Below are 16,499 nucleotides of genomic sequence, written 5' to 3' on the forward strand. Positions count from 1 at the left end.
GCCAGAGATAAACTTAGTAGTACAGCAAGCAGGATCAGGAGCCAGAAGGGACGTCAGCCGAGCAAGTCTTCAAACAGGAAAGCAGGAGAAAGTCTCTGTGATGTTGACAAAGGCAAAGGCAGAGATCAAGTGAGCTGGATGGCTTTAAGTAGGCAGGACTGACAAGCAGAATAAACAACAGCTGGGTAACTGTCGAGAGAGATGGGAGCTGGCAATTAGCCGACAGCTGAGTGGCCAGCTCAGAGAAGAAAGGGCTGAGCCCAGCCCTGACACTAATGAAGCTACGGATGCAGGAGCCGCGAACAGGGAGATGGGGACAGGAGCTCTCCTCTCACATATCCACCATCACACACGTCGCACATGCACCTACAAACAAACTTTTTTTCATTGATACATGTCCCCCAGGGCAGTACCCAGACCCCTTTAATTGTATGCCCAATTACTTGTATATAAGCCTTCAAAATGGGCACTTTTGATTTTTCCAGTTCGGGTCTCATTGACTTCAGTGGGGTTCGTTATTCGGTTCCAATCTTTAGTGATATTCGAGCGCTCTACTGCTAACTGAACAGGGGGTAGTTCAGCCCATGTCTCTTATTAGTAAGAGGCATGGTGAGTTTTTTGAAGTTGTAATTTTTTCCTGCAATTCTTTAAAAATTTAGAAATGAAATACATTTTTTTTCACAAAAACAAATTATTTCTCACACACGGCATAGGCATACTTGCAGCTGCACCTTTAAAACACATTTTGCTACTCCTCTTGAGAATGACGATGCCACATGTGTGACACTTTTTTACAGCCTAGCCACATGATGAGGCCCAACATCCAAGGAGCACCTTCAGGCTTTAAGAGCAGGCTCTCTTCTGACACTTTGGGAGAGATTTACTAAAACTGGAGCACACAGAATCTGGTGCACCTGAAGTTAGAAGCTGATTGCTTACTATGCACTGCTGATCCAGATTCTGTGTGCACAAGTTTTAGTAAATCTCCTCTTTTTTGATTACAAGTAAAAATCTGTATTTTTGCTAGAAAATTACTTAGAACCCCCAAACATTATATATATTTTTTAGCAGCGGCCCTAGAAAATTAAATGGTGGGAATCTACGCAACCCCCAAAGATCCAAGATGTAACCATGATTCTAAACAACTACCTCAAAATGGAATACAGCTTCTCCAAAGCTAAGCTCACCACTGAGAATTACTACAAAATCTGGGACCCATGGCTCAACGACCCCAGAAGTATACAGCTGGAATGATCCCCTGGCCTCTAATGATCTATAGCACATTCTGTTTTACTCTTCAGTACTTTGCTGGTAACACACACACATCTCAGCATTGTGCACTCAGTAATACTATATAATAGATCAGTCTGACATGTTCAATTACCTGCCAGTTCCAACTCTGCAGCATGTTTAGACTTAAATATATGTTTGCAACGTTACCCTATAGTTTGTTAATGTATAAGCATACAATTGTTTATATTACTGTGCTCATGTGAAATATGTACATGTCTATTACATGTATAAACCAATGTGTATACATACTATATATAGGAATGTACCATCACATTTCTTTTATTGCTCCCTGTATGCACTCTTTTTTTTCCTGCAAACTGAAAAAAAGGAATAGTGCCCATGCTGAACGGCCAACCTCCTGTGTTCACAATGTAGGAGAGCAGCCACTCGTTGTGGGACCTGGAAGAAAGTGAAGATCATTGGAGTAGCAGTGTCTACTAGTGATTTCCAAGAGAATTGGAAAGTGCAGATCCAGGAGGTGGCAAGGAATCAACTGGAGATGGAATCCATTTGAAATTTTAAACAGTTTTTTGCAGTACAAATGGGAAAAATCGTCAGAATGGCCAAACTCACTGTGATAGTAGGATGTGAGGAGTATCACAGCAGGTGCTGGAGCTTGAGCGGTATACGATCAGGGCCGGACTGGCCTACCGGGATACCGGGAAATTTCCCAGTAGGCCGCTTGCCCTGGGGCTGCTTTGATTTCTGGCTGCACTCCCCTCCTTTCCTCCCTCTCTCCTCCTTTCCTTGTGTCTCACACACAGAGAGCATCTCCCGCTGTGTGTGACAGAGCTGGGTCTGTGTTCGGCGGCAGTGCGGCACTGTAACAAGGTCCCGCCTCCTAGGCTGTTGTCTCATGTGATAGGCGGAACACTCTGAGATGGCCTAGGAGGCGGAAACTTGTTACAGCGCCACCACCGAACACAGACCCAGCTCTGTCACACACAGCGGGAGATGTCCGCTGTGTGTGTGATCCAGCCTGGCTATGGTGAGTTTGATGAGCAGTGAGGCTACATACATGGGCACGGTGAGGCTGCATACATGGGCACGGCGAGGCTGCATACATGGGCACGGTGATGCTGCATACATGGGCACAGTGAGGCTGCATACATGGGCATGGTGATGCTGCATACATGGGCACAGTGAGGCTGCATACATGGGCATGGCAAGGCTGCATACATGGGCACGGTGATGCTGCATGCATGGGCACGGTGAGGCTGCATACATGGGCATGGTGATGCTGCATACATGGGCACAGTGAGGCTGCATACATGGGCAAGCAAGGCTGCATACATGGGCATGGTGAGGCTGCATACATGGTCAGTGAGGCTGCATACATGGGTACAGTGAGGCTGCATACATGAACACGGTGAGGCTGCATTCATGGTTACAGTGAGGCTGCATATATGGGCACAGTAAGGCTGCATACATGGTCAGTGAGGCTGCATTCATGGGCACGGTGAGGCTGCATACATGGCATGGTGAAGCTGCATACATGGTCAGTGAGGCTGCATACATGGGCATGGTGAGGCTGCATTCATGGGCACAGTGAGGTTGCATACATGGGCATAGTGAGGCTGCATACATGGTCAGTGAGGCTGCAATCATGGAAACAGTGAGGCTGAATTCATGGGCACAGTGAGGCTGCAATCATGGTCAATGAGGCTTCATACATGGGCTCAGTGATGCTGCATACATGGGCACGGTGATGCTGCATATATGGACACAGTGAGGCTGCATTCATGGGCACGGTGTGGCTGCATACATGGGCACGGTGATGCTGCATACATGGGCACAGTGAGGCTGCATACATGGGCATGGTGAGGCTGCATACATGGGCACAGTGATGCTGCATACATGGGCACAGTGAGGCTGCATACATGGGCACGCAAGGCTGCATACATGGGCACGGTGATGCTGCATACATGGGCATGGTGAGGCTGCATACATGGGCACAGTGAGGCTGCATACATGGGCATGGTGAGGCTGCATACATGGGCATGGTGATGCTGCATACATGGGCACAGTGAGGCTGCATACATGGGCACGCAAGGCTGCATACATGGGCACGGTGATGCTGCATACATGGGCATGGTGAGGCTGCCTTCATGGGCACATTGAGGTTGCATACATGGGCATAGTGAGGCTGCATACATGGTCAGTGAGGCTGCAATCATGGGAACAGTGAGGCTGAATTCATGGGCACAGTGAGGCTGCAATCATGGGAACAGTGAGGCTGAATTCATGGGCACAGTGAGGCTGCAATCATGGTCAGTGAGGCTTCATACATGGGCTCAGTGATGCTGCATACATGGGCATGGTGATGCTGCATATATGGACACAGTGAGGCTGCATTCATGGGCACAGTGTGGCTGCATACATGGGCACGGTGATGCTGCATACATGGGCACAGTGAGGCTGCATACATGGGCATGGTGAGGCTGCATACATGGGCATGGTGATGCTGCATACATGGGCACAGTGAGGCTGCATACATGGGCACGCAAGGCTGCATACATGGGCACGGTGATGCTGCATACATGGGCATGGTGATGCTGCATACATGGTCAGTGAGGCTGCATACATGGGTACAGTGAGGCTGCATACATGAACACAGTGAGGCTGCATTCATGGGCACAGTGAGGCTGCATATATGGGCACAGTAAGGCTGCATACATGGTCAGTGAGGCTGCATTCATGGGCACGGTGAGGCTGCATACATGGCATGGTGAAGCTGCATACATGGTCAGTGAGGCTGCATACATGGGCATGGTGAGGCTGCCTTCATGGGCACAGTGAGGTTGCATACATGGGCACAGCGAGGCTGCATACATGGTCAGTGAGGCTGCAATCATGGGAACAGTGAGGCTGCAATCATGGGAACAGTGAGGCTGAATTCATGGGCACAGTGAGGCTGAATTCATGGGCACAGTGAGGCTGCAATCATGGTCAGTGAGGCTTCATACATGGGCACAGTGATGCTGCATACATGGGCACGGTGATGCTGCATATATGGGCACAGTGAGGCTGCATTCATGGGCACGGTGAGGCTGCATACATGGGCGCGGTGAGGCTGCATACATGGACACGGTGAGGCTGCATACATGGGCACGGTGATGCTGCATACATGGGCACAGTGAGTCTGCATACATGGGCATGGTGAGGCTGCATACATGAGCATGGTGATGCTGCATACATGGACACAGTGAGGCTGCATACATGGGCACGCAGGGCTGCATACATGGGCACGGTGATGCTGCATACATGGGCACAGTGAGGCTGCATACATGGGCACGGTGATGCTGCATACATGGGCATGGTGAGGCTGCATACATGGTCAGTGAGGCTGCATACATGGGTACAGTGAGGCTGCATACATGAACACGGTGAGGCTGCATTCATGGGCACAGTGAGGCTGCATATATGGGCACAGCAAGTCTGCATACATGGTCAGTGAGGCTGCATACATGGGCATGGTGAAGCTGCATACATGGTCACTGAGGCTGCATACATGGGCATGGCGAGGCTGCATTCATGGGCACAGTGAGGTTGCATACATGGGTACAGTGAGGCTGCATACATGTTCAGTGAGGCTGCAATCATGGGAACAGTGAGGCTGAATTCATGGGCACAGTGAGGCTGCAATGATGGTTAGTGAGGCTTCATACATGGACACAGTGATGCTGCATACATGGGCACGGTGATGCTGCATACATGGGCACAGTGAGTCTGCATACATGGGCATGGTGAGGCTGCATACATGAGCATGGTGATGCTGCATACATGGGCACAGTGAGGCTGCATACATGGGCACGCAGGGCTGCATACATGGGCACGGTGATGCTGCATACATGGGCACAGTGAGGCTGCATACATGGGCACGGTGATGCTGCATACATGGGCATGGTGAGGCTGCATACATGGTCAGTGAGGCTGCATACATGGGTACAGTGAGGCTGAATACATGAACATGGTGAGGCTGCATTCATGGGCACAGTGAGGCTGCATATATGGGCACAGCAAGTCTGCATACATGGTCAGTGAGGCTGCATACATGGGCATGGTGAAGCTGCATACATGGTCAGTGAGGCTGCATACATGGGCATGGCGAGGCTGCATTCATGGGCACAGTGAGGCTGCATACATGGGCACAGTGAGGCTGCATACATGTTCAGTGAGGCTGCAATCATGGGAACAGTGAGGCTGAATTTATGGGCACAGTGAGGCTGCAATGATGGTCAGTGAGGCTTCATACATGGACACAGTGATGCTGCATACATGGGCACGGTGATGCTGCATATATGGGCACAGTGAGGCTGCATTCATGGACACGGTGAGGCTGCATACATGGGCGCGGTGATGCTGCATACATGGGCACAGTGAGGCTGCATACATGGTCAGTGAGGCTGCAATCATGGGAACAGTGAGGCTGAATTCATGGGCACAGTGGGGCTGCATAAATGGGCAGTGAGGCTGCATTCATGGGCACAGTGAGGCTGCATACATGGGCAGCGAGGCTGAATTCACGGGCACAGTTAGGCTGCATACATGGGCACAGTGAGGCTGCAATAATGGGCACAGTGAGGCTGAAATAATGGGCACAGTGGGGCTGCAGTGATGGGAACAGTGAGGCTGCATACATGGGCACAGTGAGGCTGCATACATGGGCACGGTGATGCTGCATACATGGTCAGTGGGGCTGCATACATGGGCACAGTGAGGCTGCATACATGAACACGGTGAGGCTGCATTCATGGGCACAGTGAGGCTGCATACATGGTCAGTGAGGCTGCATTCATGGACACGGTGAGGTTGCATACATGGTCAGTGAGGCTTCATACATGGGCACAGTGAGGCTGCATACATGGGCACAGTGAGGCTGCATACATGGGCACAGTGAGGCTGCATTCATGGGCACAGTGAGGCTGCATACATGGACACAGTGAGGCTGCAATCATGGGAACAGTGAGGCTGAATTCATGGGCACAGTGAGGCTGCATAAATGGGCAGTGAGGCTGCATTCATGGGCACAGTGAGGCTGCATACATGGGCATGGTGATGCTGCATACATGGGCACAGTGAGGCTGCATACATGGGCACGGCAAGGCTGCATACATGGGCATGGTGATGCTGCATGCATGGGCACGGTGAGGCTGCATACATGGGCATGGTGATGCTGCATACATGGGCACAGCAAGGCTGCATACATGGGCACGGTGATCCTCCATGCATGGGCACGGTGAGGCTGCATACATGGGCACGCAAGGCTGCATACATGGGCACGGTGATGCTGCATATATGGGCACAGTGAGGCTGCATACATGGGCACGCAAGGCTGCATACATGGGCACGGTGATGCTGCATACATGGGCACAGTGAGGCTGCATACATTGGCACGGTGATGCTGCATACATGGGCATGGTGAGGCTGCATACATGGTCAGTGAGGCTGCATACATGGGTACAGTGAGGCTGCATACATGAACACAGTGAGGCTGCATTCATGGGCACAGTGAGGCTGCATATATGGGCACAGTAAGGCTGCATTCATGGGCACAGTGAGGCTGCATACATGGGCATGGTGAAGCTGCATACATGGTCAGTGAGGCTGCATACATGGGCACAGTGAGGCTGAAATCATGGTCAGTGAGGCTTCATACATGGGCACAGTGATGCTGCATACATGGGCACGGTGATGCTGCATATATGGGCACAGTGAGGCTGCATTCATGGGCACGGTGAGGCTGCATACATGGGCACGGTGATGCTGCATACATGGGCACAGCGAGGCTGCATACATGGGCATGGTGAGGCTGCATACATGGGCAAGGTGATGCTGCATACATGGGCATGGTGAGGCTGCATACATGGGCACAGTGAGGCTGCACACATAGGCACAGTGATGCTGCATACATGGGCACAATGATGCTGCATACATGGGCACAGTGACGCTGCATACATGGTCATTGGGGCTGCATACATGGGCACAGTGAGGCTGAATACATGAACATGGCGAGGCTGTATTCATGGGCACAGTGAGGCTTCATACATGGGCACAGTGAGGCTGCATACATGGGCACAGTGAGGCTGCATTCATGGGCACAGTGAGGCTGCATACATGGTCAGTGAGGCTGCAATCATGGGAACAGTGAGGCTGAATTCATGGGCACAGTGAGGCTGCATAAATGGGCTTTGAGGCTGCATTCATGGGCACAGTGAGGCTGCATACATGGGCAGCGAGGCTGAATTCATGGGCACAGTTAGGCTGCATACATGGGCACAGTAAGGCTGCAATAATGGGCACAGTGAGGCTGAAAAAATGGGCACAGTGAGGCTGCATACATGGGCACAGTGAGGCTGCATACATGGGCACAGTGAGGCTGCATACATGGGCACGGTGATGCTGCATACATGGTCAGTGGGGCTGCATACATGGGCACAGTGAGGCTGCATGCATGAACACAGTGAGGCTGCATTCATGGGCACAGTGAGGCTGCATACATGGTCAGTGAGGCTGCATTCATGGACACGGTGAGGTTGCATACATGGTCAGTGAGAATTCATACATGGGCACAGTGAGGCTGCATACATGGGCACAGTGAGGCTGAATTCATGGGCACAGTGAGGCTGCATAAATGGGCAGTGAGGCTGCATTCATGGGCACAGTGAGGCTGCATACATGGGCAGCGAGGCTGAATTCATGGGCACAGTTAGGCTGCATACATGGGCACAGTGAGGCTGCAATAATGGGCACAGTGAGGCTGAAATAATGGGCACAGTGGGGCTGCAATGATGGGCACAGTGAGGCTGCATTCATGGGCACAGTGAGGCTGCATACATGGTCAGTGAGGCTGCATTCATGGGCACGGTGAGGTTGCATACATGGTCAGTGAGGCTTCATACTTGGGCACAATGAGGCTGCATTAATGGGCACAGTGAGGCTGCATTCATGGGCACAGTGAGGCTGCATACATGGTCAGTGAGGCTGCAATCATGGGAACAGTGAGGCTGAATTCATGGGCACTGTGAGGCTGCATAAATGGGCATTGAGGCTGCATTCATGGGCACAGTGAGGCTGCATACATGGGCAGCGAGGCTGAATTCATAGGCACAGTGAGGCTGCAATAATGGGCACAGTGAGGCTGCAATAATGGGCACAGTGAGGCTGAAATAATGGGCACAGTGGGGCTGCAATGGTGGGCACAGTGGGGCTGCAATGATGGGTACATTGATGCTGCATTGATGGGCACAGTGAGGCTGCAATGATGGGCACAATGATATTGTATTGATGGGTACAGTGAGCCTGTATTCACGGGCACCATAAAGCTGCATTTGATGGGCATAGTGAGGCTGCATATGATGGGCACAATGAGGCTGCATTTGATGAGCACAGTGAGGCTGCATTTGATGGGCAGTGGTGAGGCTGCATTGATCTCTTGTATCATGTCTGTAGTCTCTGACCATCTCTTGTATCCTGTCCGCAACCTCTGACCATCTCATGTCTTATATCATGTCTGCAGTTTCTGAGGGGGAGTCTGGAGAGGAGTCAAGAGTGGGAGTGCCGCTGGGATGGGGATCATGGGAGAAGTCAGATGTGTGTGGACTGTGGAGAGGAGACTGTAGGATAAAACCAGAGCCAACCAAGCTGGAGCCTACTGACTGAGCCCTGCATGGTGCACCTGAGAGGAGGTCAGTGACAGTGCCGCCAGGCCAGTCTGAGGGGGGTCACTGATGTAAGGGGGGAGTGAATACAATAATGTAAGGGGGCACTGATATAAAGGTTTCCCCCTTATATCAGTAACCCACCCCCCTTACTTTTGTGTTTTCACTCTGTGGAAGGTGGTCTCTGGTCAACAGAGTCCGTCGTCTCTCCCCCCTCCCACGTTCCCAGAGTTCCTGGGGTCCCCATTGATAAGTGAACACTTTTACCACTTATATCTGGAATTCATATATATAAACATATATATATATATATATATATATATATATATATATATATATATATATATATATATATATATATATATATATATATATATATATAAAGCCCTATATGCTTTCATATCTGTCTTCTCTATGTATAATATACTCTTCAAATGTGCTTTAAAATGCATGGTTTTCCCTTTCACGAACAAGAAAATAATGACATTATGCTGTCTGGCTGATATAATAATGCTATGGGGCTGGTATGAATTTTTTTCCAGGGCTGGTTTTTATACATAGTCCAGCCCTGTATACGATTACATGTTTCGGGGTTTAACCCCTTCCTCAGATAACATGAGGGGCTCAGCCTAGTTACCGCTGCCCCTCCAGCATCCATCTCTGGTCTCACCGACCGCTGCAGTGACTCTGCCATCTTCCACTCTTCCACTCTGTTGTTTTTTGGTCTGCAGCCACCTCTGTCCACAGCCCTCACAGAAGACAGCCATTTCTCCACCAAACTTTGGCTCCATTGCTAGCACTACCACAGTGAGTTTGGCCATTCTGACAATTTTTCCCATTTGTACTGTGTATTGGTTACCTGTTTTATCAGCAATAAACTGTTTTAACCACTTCCGGACTGCCGCACGCCGATATACATCCTAACTTTGAAGAGGAATATCATTGTTATGGCATAACCTGTGTATCCTCTTTTTTGGCTGGTGGTCCGGTTTCCGATAAGGGTGGTCTCTGCAGCGGATTCGCCGCAAGATCATTTTTATCGGCACAGGGAGAGGGGCCCCCCTCCCGCCGCGCTCTGGTGCCCTCTGCCGCTTACCGAAGCCGTTGGCAGCGGTTGAGGTGATCGGATCCTCTCACGTCAGTTGCATGGAGATGAGTGTGGGGAAGATGGCCCCCACCCGTCTCCATACCATTGCAGGGTGGAAGTGACGTCAAAACGTCACTTCTGCCCATAGCTCTTAAAGGGACATTTTTTTTTTCAAATGACAACATTTTAACATTTTGAATTTTATTTTTTTATTTGCATTTCAGTGTAAATATGAGATTTGAGGTCTTTTTGATCCCAGATCTCATATTAAAGAGGTCCTGTAATGCTTTTTTCTATTACAAGGGATGTTTACATTCCTTGTAATAAGAATAAAAGTGACACATTTTTTTTAAAAAGAACAGTGTAAAACTAAAAAATAAAAGGTAAAATAAATAAGGAAAAAAAATTTAAATGCGCCCCGTCCCGCCGAGCTCGCATGCAGAAGAGAGAGCTACGTGAGTAGGGCCCACAAATGAAAACGGTGTTCAAACCACACATGTGAGGTATCACCACGATTGGTAGAGCGAGAGCAATAATTCTAGCCATAGACATCCTCTGTAACTCAAAACATACAACCTGTAGAATTTTTTAAATGTCGCCTATGGAGATTTTTAAGGGTAAAAGGGTAAAAGGTTGTCACCATTCCATGAGCGGAATACTACAAGGGTGACACACGCTGAGCAGAAGAAAAGTTTAATAATTTATCAGCTGTATATACATCTTTTGGTGTGTAGAGGTAACTTCATTAAATTGCAGAGTAATCAGTAGCATGTGTCAGATCCCTGGGTAACTTGTCATGTACCCTTTTTATGAGGAGAGATGCCTAAGACATTGTGAACATAATGCTTCTTCTGGAGTACCGTGCTGCAGTTATTGCATTAGAAATCACTTATAAGAGGTGTGCAGCAGAATACATCAATTAATCCAAGGCAGGAAATAAACCTGGCAATGTCAGCATCTGTTAAAATGCTAGTCATGATGAGAGGATAACCATCAGCAGTGTAAGCTTGGAGGTGTCTACTGGATCTCCACATTCTCAGAAAGACCACTGGGACTTTTCCTGGTAAATTGTGTTTCCTCATAGGAAAGGAAAGGGTGAAATGCTTGAAAATCAAAATACCCAAGCCATTTCCAATGATGATCAAGCCATGTCCCTAAAGCTTGTAGGCCGGTTGCCTACTGTGTATGTGTAGTTAGCACCTGGTCAGCGGGAAAGGGTTAATGTTTTGCCGCCTTTTCCCTGGTGTGTGCAGGCTTTTGCTGGGGTCCATCCTAGAGGGGGCTCCAGGGAACACTTGAGGAAATGCATAGGGAACCTATGCTAAGGACTTGCTAGGATGTATGGTCCACTCTGGAACACTGATTCACCAAAAGAACCCTGGAACATGAACTTTTCTGTTAGAGCATTACCAAGCATGGACTTTCCTCAAAGAGACTCCGCCTGTGCTGGGAAGCTTCACTTGGGTTTAGTTAGGAACAGAATGTTATTGCATGTTAAAGATGTTTGCCAAGTTACAATAAACATTGATTCAACTGCTTAGAAAAATAAATAAAAAATGTCACACGGTATTTGAGCTGCAGTTTTTCAAATGCAATTTTACACATTATCACAAAAATACACTTTGATGAATTTTAATGGACGTAAACACAATATAAAAAAAGAAAAAGAAAAAAATGTGTGGTCCTTGGCTATGTTTTGACTATGTTTACTACCATTTTATTAAAAGGTGTGATTTTTATTGCATTTTCTGTCTCCGTCTGATTCATGGTTCCTGACAGGGCACCAAGGAAACGTCCACCCAGGGGGCTGCGGTGGCGGAGCCCAACAAAACCTTATGGAAGGGGTGAGGAAAGAGGGGCACATAGGGCATCCATGTCCAGGTGAATCCATAAGCATTGTGCACGAGTAGTGGCATATATGCCAGTGGTAATCTGTAGTAAAGGAGTAAATTAAGGAGTAAATTAAGTAACTAGTGTGATATGGGTTCAGCAGTCCATGTAGAGTGACACAGTGGGTGAAAAGAACAAGGTAAGACCACAAACAAAGGTGGAGATAATGTAACTGATAAATAAGAAAAAAGAGTGACATCATAGGAATAACTGGGTGAGCTGACCAAAATGATCAGCAGGAGTGAGGGTATGCTGTATACCAAAGGATGTGAAAATGATCCCAAAGAGCCTTACATTCCCAGATCCTTGGTGTGGATAATATGAAGTGTCCACAGGTGAAAGAGACGGGGGGCAGTGAATGCTGAGAATGCGCCATCTACACCTTGAGCCAGAAGTGACCGCTGCCAACGCCATGCACGTGCCACTGGTGTGGGAGAAGGGAGAGAGCAAAGCCTGAACTGGGCCAGTAAAATACCAGAACCCAGGAGGCGTGGCTACCGCCTGATTCCACGCGGTGGGGTTGGATGGATACAAACACGGACATGGCTCCATGACATGAATGACATCACACGTCGGGTGTGGGAACATGGCTTTGATGCACTGCCAGTAAAGAGGGAGCATTGGTCATGGGGACTTTAAATGAGGCCAATCATTGAGAAAATCAATAATAACATAGTAACAAATCTATCAATGTATTGCATGATAGCAAATAAAATGACAATGTACACACCTGAAATCAGGATAAAATCATTGCATTGAGCTGAACCATAGTCAACATAAAATAGGTAAGTATACATATATGTTACATATAATGGTGACACCAAGCAGCAGGAAACGCATATGGCGGATGGTCAAATAGTCCAAACATTACACAGCATTTTATAATGCTACACATTTTGTGGATTGATTGCCACTTCCTCAGAAGTAGATGCAGAAGAATGGAGTCTGAAGGTGATAAAAAGGACCAAAATAAAAATATAAATGTTAGGGGTAAAATCCAAATACAAAGTGGTATAGGGACAAAACCCCCAGTCTTTACATGTCAGCTCAATTGACGGGGGAGGGAAGGGAGAAAAAGGTATGGTAGCTCTATGGGCATAGGAGAACCATGGAAATGTCCGCCCTGGGGGCTGAGGTGGTGGAGCCCAACCAAACCTCACAGAAGGGGGAGGAAAGAGGGGCACATAGGGCATCCGTGTCCAGGTGAAGCCATAAGCATTGTGCAAGAGTAGTGGCGTATATGCCAGTGCTAATCTGTAAGGAGGAAATTAAGTAACTAGTGTGAGATGGGTTCTGAAGTCACTGTAGAGTGACACAGTGGGTGAAATGAACAAGGTAAGACCACAAACTAAGGCGGAGATAGTGTAGCTGATAAATAAGAAAAAGAGTGACATCAAAGGAATAACTGAGTGAGCTGACCTAAATGGTCATTGGTCAGCAGGAAGTGAGTGTATATGGACCAAAGGATGTGAAAATGATCCTAAAGAGCCTTACATAAACAGATCCTTGGTGTGGATAATATGGAGTGTCCACCAGTTAAGGAGACATAGGGGCAGTGAATGCTGAGAATGCGCCATCTACACCTCGAGCCAGAGGTTAGAGACTGGACCACCGCCAATGCCATGCGCGCGCCACTGGTTTGGGAGAACTGAGAGAGCAAAGCCTGAACCGTGCCAGTAAAATACCGGAACCCAGGAGGTGTGGCTTCCGCCAGATTCCACGTGATGTCGGATGGATACAGACACCGCCATGGCGTCATGACATGAATGATGTCACGCATTGGGCGTGAGAACATGGCATCGATGCATTGCCAGGAAACCCCCATCCATAACACCCCTAAGGGGGAGGAAGAGGGAATGGAAAGGAGAATAAGACCAACAGCGCATCGCAAACCCCAGGGGGTATGGAGCCTGAGGTAACCCGTCACCTACAGCTACTGCCAGGGGAAAGGAAAGGGAAGGAAAGGAAAGGAACAGGTAGCAATGTTAACCTTGAAGTGAACTATATATTGAAACAATGAAGATCAGGGAAATGAAAAAGGGGGGAAATAATGGAGGGGAAGTGCCAACCCCACCTGACGTATGTACCCCCTGGGACATATGAACATACCCCAGGTTCCCTGCATCTGCCAAGTGACCCTGAGGGAGTATTGTATGGTGCAACAGACAACTTAATGACTGGGGTGTCTTCCACCCAAATATAGAAAAAGAAAAATAATTGTGGTCCTTGGCACCATAGGTAATTGGCCTCCATCCAAAATATATAGGCAAAACAAGAGAGGGCATTGGTCAAGGAGACTTTAAATGAGGCCAACCACTGAGAAACTCAATAAGAACATAAAGAATCTATAGATTTATTGCATGATAGCAAATAAAATGACAATGTACAGGGGGCGTGGCCTGGCCGCACACGAGAATGACTGACTAAACATGGAGCTACCCAACATCATCCAGAGACCCATCCGAGCTCCTCATCCCCCACAGAGGGGCAGCTGACACCCCGCAGCCCTAAGAGTATGACCCGCAGAAGATCCAGCTCAAAAGGATCACGGACGCTACTCATGTGGATCTCTCAGCCGCCGGCCAAGGATGGCATTGGCCGAAGCTCTCTCACCGCTGACAACGCCGCCCGTACCTACACACAATGGAGACTCTATCTCTGATATGGAGGAGACAGATAATCAGCAACCTCACCCAGCTTCCTCCTCTGCAGACAGAGGTAAGAGGTCTGCAAACTCCCCAGCTCACTCTCTCACAAAGCCTCCCCCTGTGAAGAGGCAGCACGGTGCAGAGCTCTGTAGTCCTATGGCAGCTGACATACCCACCACATCTTTAGCGGCATATGCAACCACAGACAACCCTGCCTCAGAAGGTACATTGAAAGCAATGCTGCTCTCACTACAAGCTGACATGCAAAAAGAGATAGTCCCATATCTACACCAATTATTCTGCAAAATTCTACCGACATTAACATCACAAGACCTTCTCATAGACAGGGCCCACAGGATTCATAAACCACAGCACCTGCCTGAATCCTTGCCTAGAGATATTCTGGCCCAAATCCATTTTCCACTCTAAAGAGCAAATCATGAGAGCTGCAAGATCTATGGGCAATCTTCCTGAGCTGTTCTCCAAAATTACACTCTATAATGACATCTCTGCAGCTACTTCGTAGGCACGCAAAGCCTTTGCACCAGTCACCTTGATTCTTATGGAGCATAAAGTTACATAGAAGTGGGGATTCCCTACCAAACTCCTTGTCACTTACCAACATCAGCAAGTCTCTATCTTAACACCTAAAGATGGGATTAAACAGCTGCATAACTGGGGTATTGTCCCTAACCCACCACCAACTCCCATGAACAAGAGATCTTCCAAGATCTCCAACACATGGGTCACAAGGGATAAATCCTAGCTCCTTAACCACACAGGGACAATCTATCATGGTCATCCCTAAGCCCAGTTGGATATCATCTGCATTAAATTCGTGGAGGAGCTGTTTCCCCGTTGGTTGACTCTCCTCGACCTACTGCTATTGTGTAAAGCACACAGCATTCTCTCAGGTTACCATAATATCCTCTTTTTGTGTTTGTTTTCGTTGTGTTTGTAACAGAACTGTTCACTAAACCTACGTAGCCTCTACATCAGTCTTGCTTACTGTGTAGAAGTCATTTTTCTCACTATTTACTTACATAAACAAATTGTAAATACACTTCTGGTCTTCAAATGTTATGTGATACGCTGTTTGTACCTGAATAGGACCAATCCGATCTCTGTGCCACCTTGTCATTTACCCAATCACTACACTCACTGAAAATCACATCCCTTACAGTCAAGGGTTTGAATAGCCAATTCAAATGATCCATGTTATGGAGGGAAGCGATTTCCCAACAAACTGATATACTGTGTATCCAAGAGACATACTTTTCTTCAATTAACCCACCATGCTATACCCACAAATTGGTTCCACATATCTTCCACTCCCAAACTAATAAAAAAAGTGAGAGGAGTAAGATTCTTCCAGCAGGTTCCTAATACTGTCAGCTTGTTTCAATAACAAACCTCTGATAATAGTTAATCTCTATTAGGGATGAGCTTCGTCTTCGAATCAAACGCATGTTCGACTCGAACATTGCCTGTTTGGTTGCTCGCCATAATCCGAACGCTATGGGTCGTTCGCGCCAAATTCGAGCATTGCAGTGCATTGCTGGCTGATGATTGGCCAAGCATGCACTATGACCCGCATGCTTGGCCAATCACAGTGCCGTCTGTACAGAGAGCCGTAATTGGCCAAAGCCAGGGTCAGATTGTACTATGCAACTTTCCCTGCCCCAGCTGCTGCACCGCCGAAAGAAGTTCGCTCCCAGACATCCACATGCCCAGCAGTTGAATGCTAGCTTGGCTTCCTCAGTGGCAGGTTCCCAAACGCCACTTTTTCTCACGGAAGGCGATTCCGGCTCTCTACCGGCATGTGGAAGACAATGTCTTGGCCTCGCTGGACAGGGCAGTCAGCGGTAAGGTGCATATTACCGCTGACTCATGGTCCAGCAGGCATGGACAGGGACGTTA

Source organism: Aquarana catesbeiana, linkage group LG05, assembly GCF_042186555.1.
Source record: "Aquarana catesbeiana isolate 2022-GZ linkage group LG05, ASM4218655v1, whole genome shotgun sequence".
Classification (NCBI taxonomy): domain Eukaryota; kingdom Metazoa; phylum Chordata; class Amphibia; order Anura; family Ranidae; genus Aquarana; species Aquarana catesbeiana.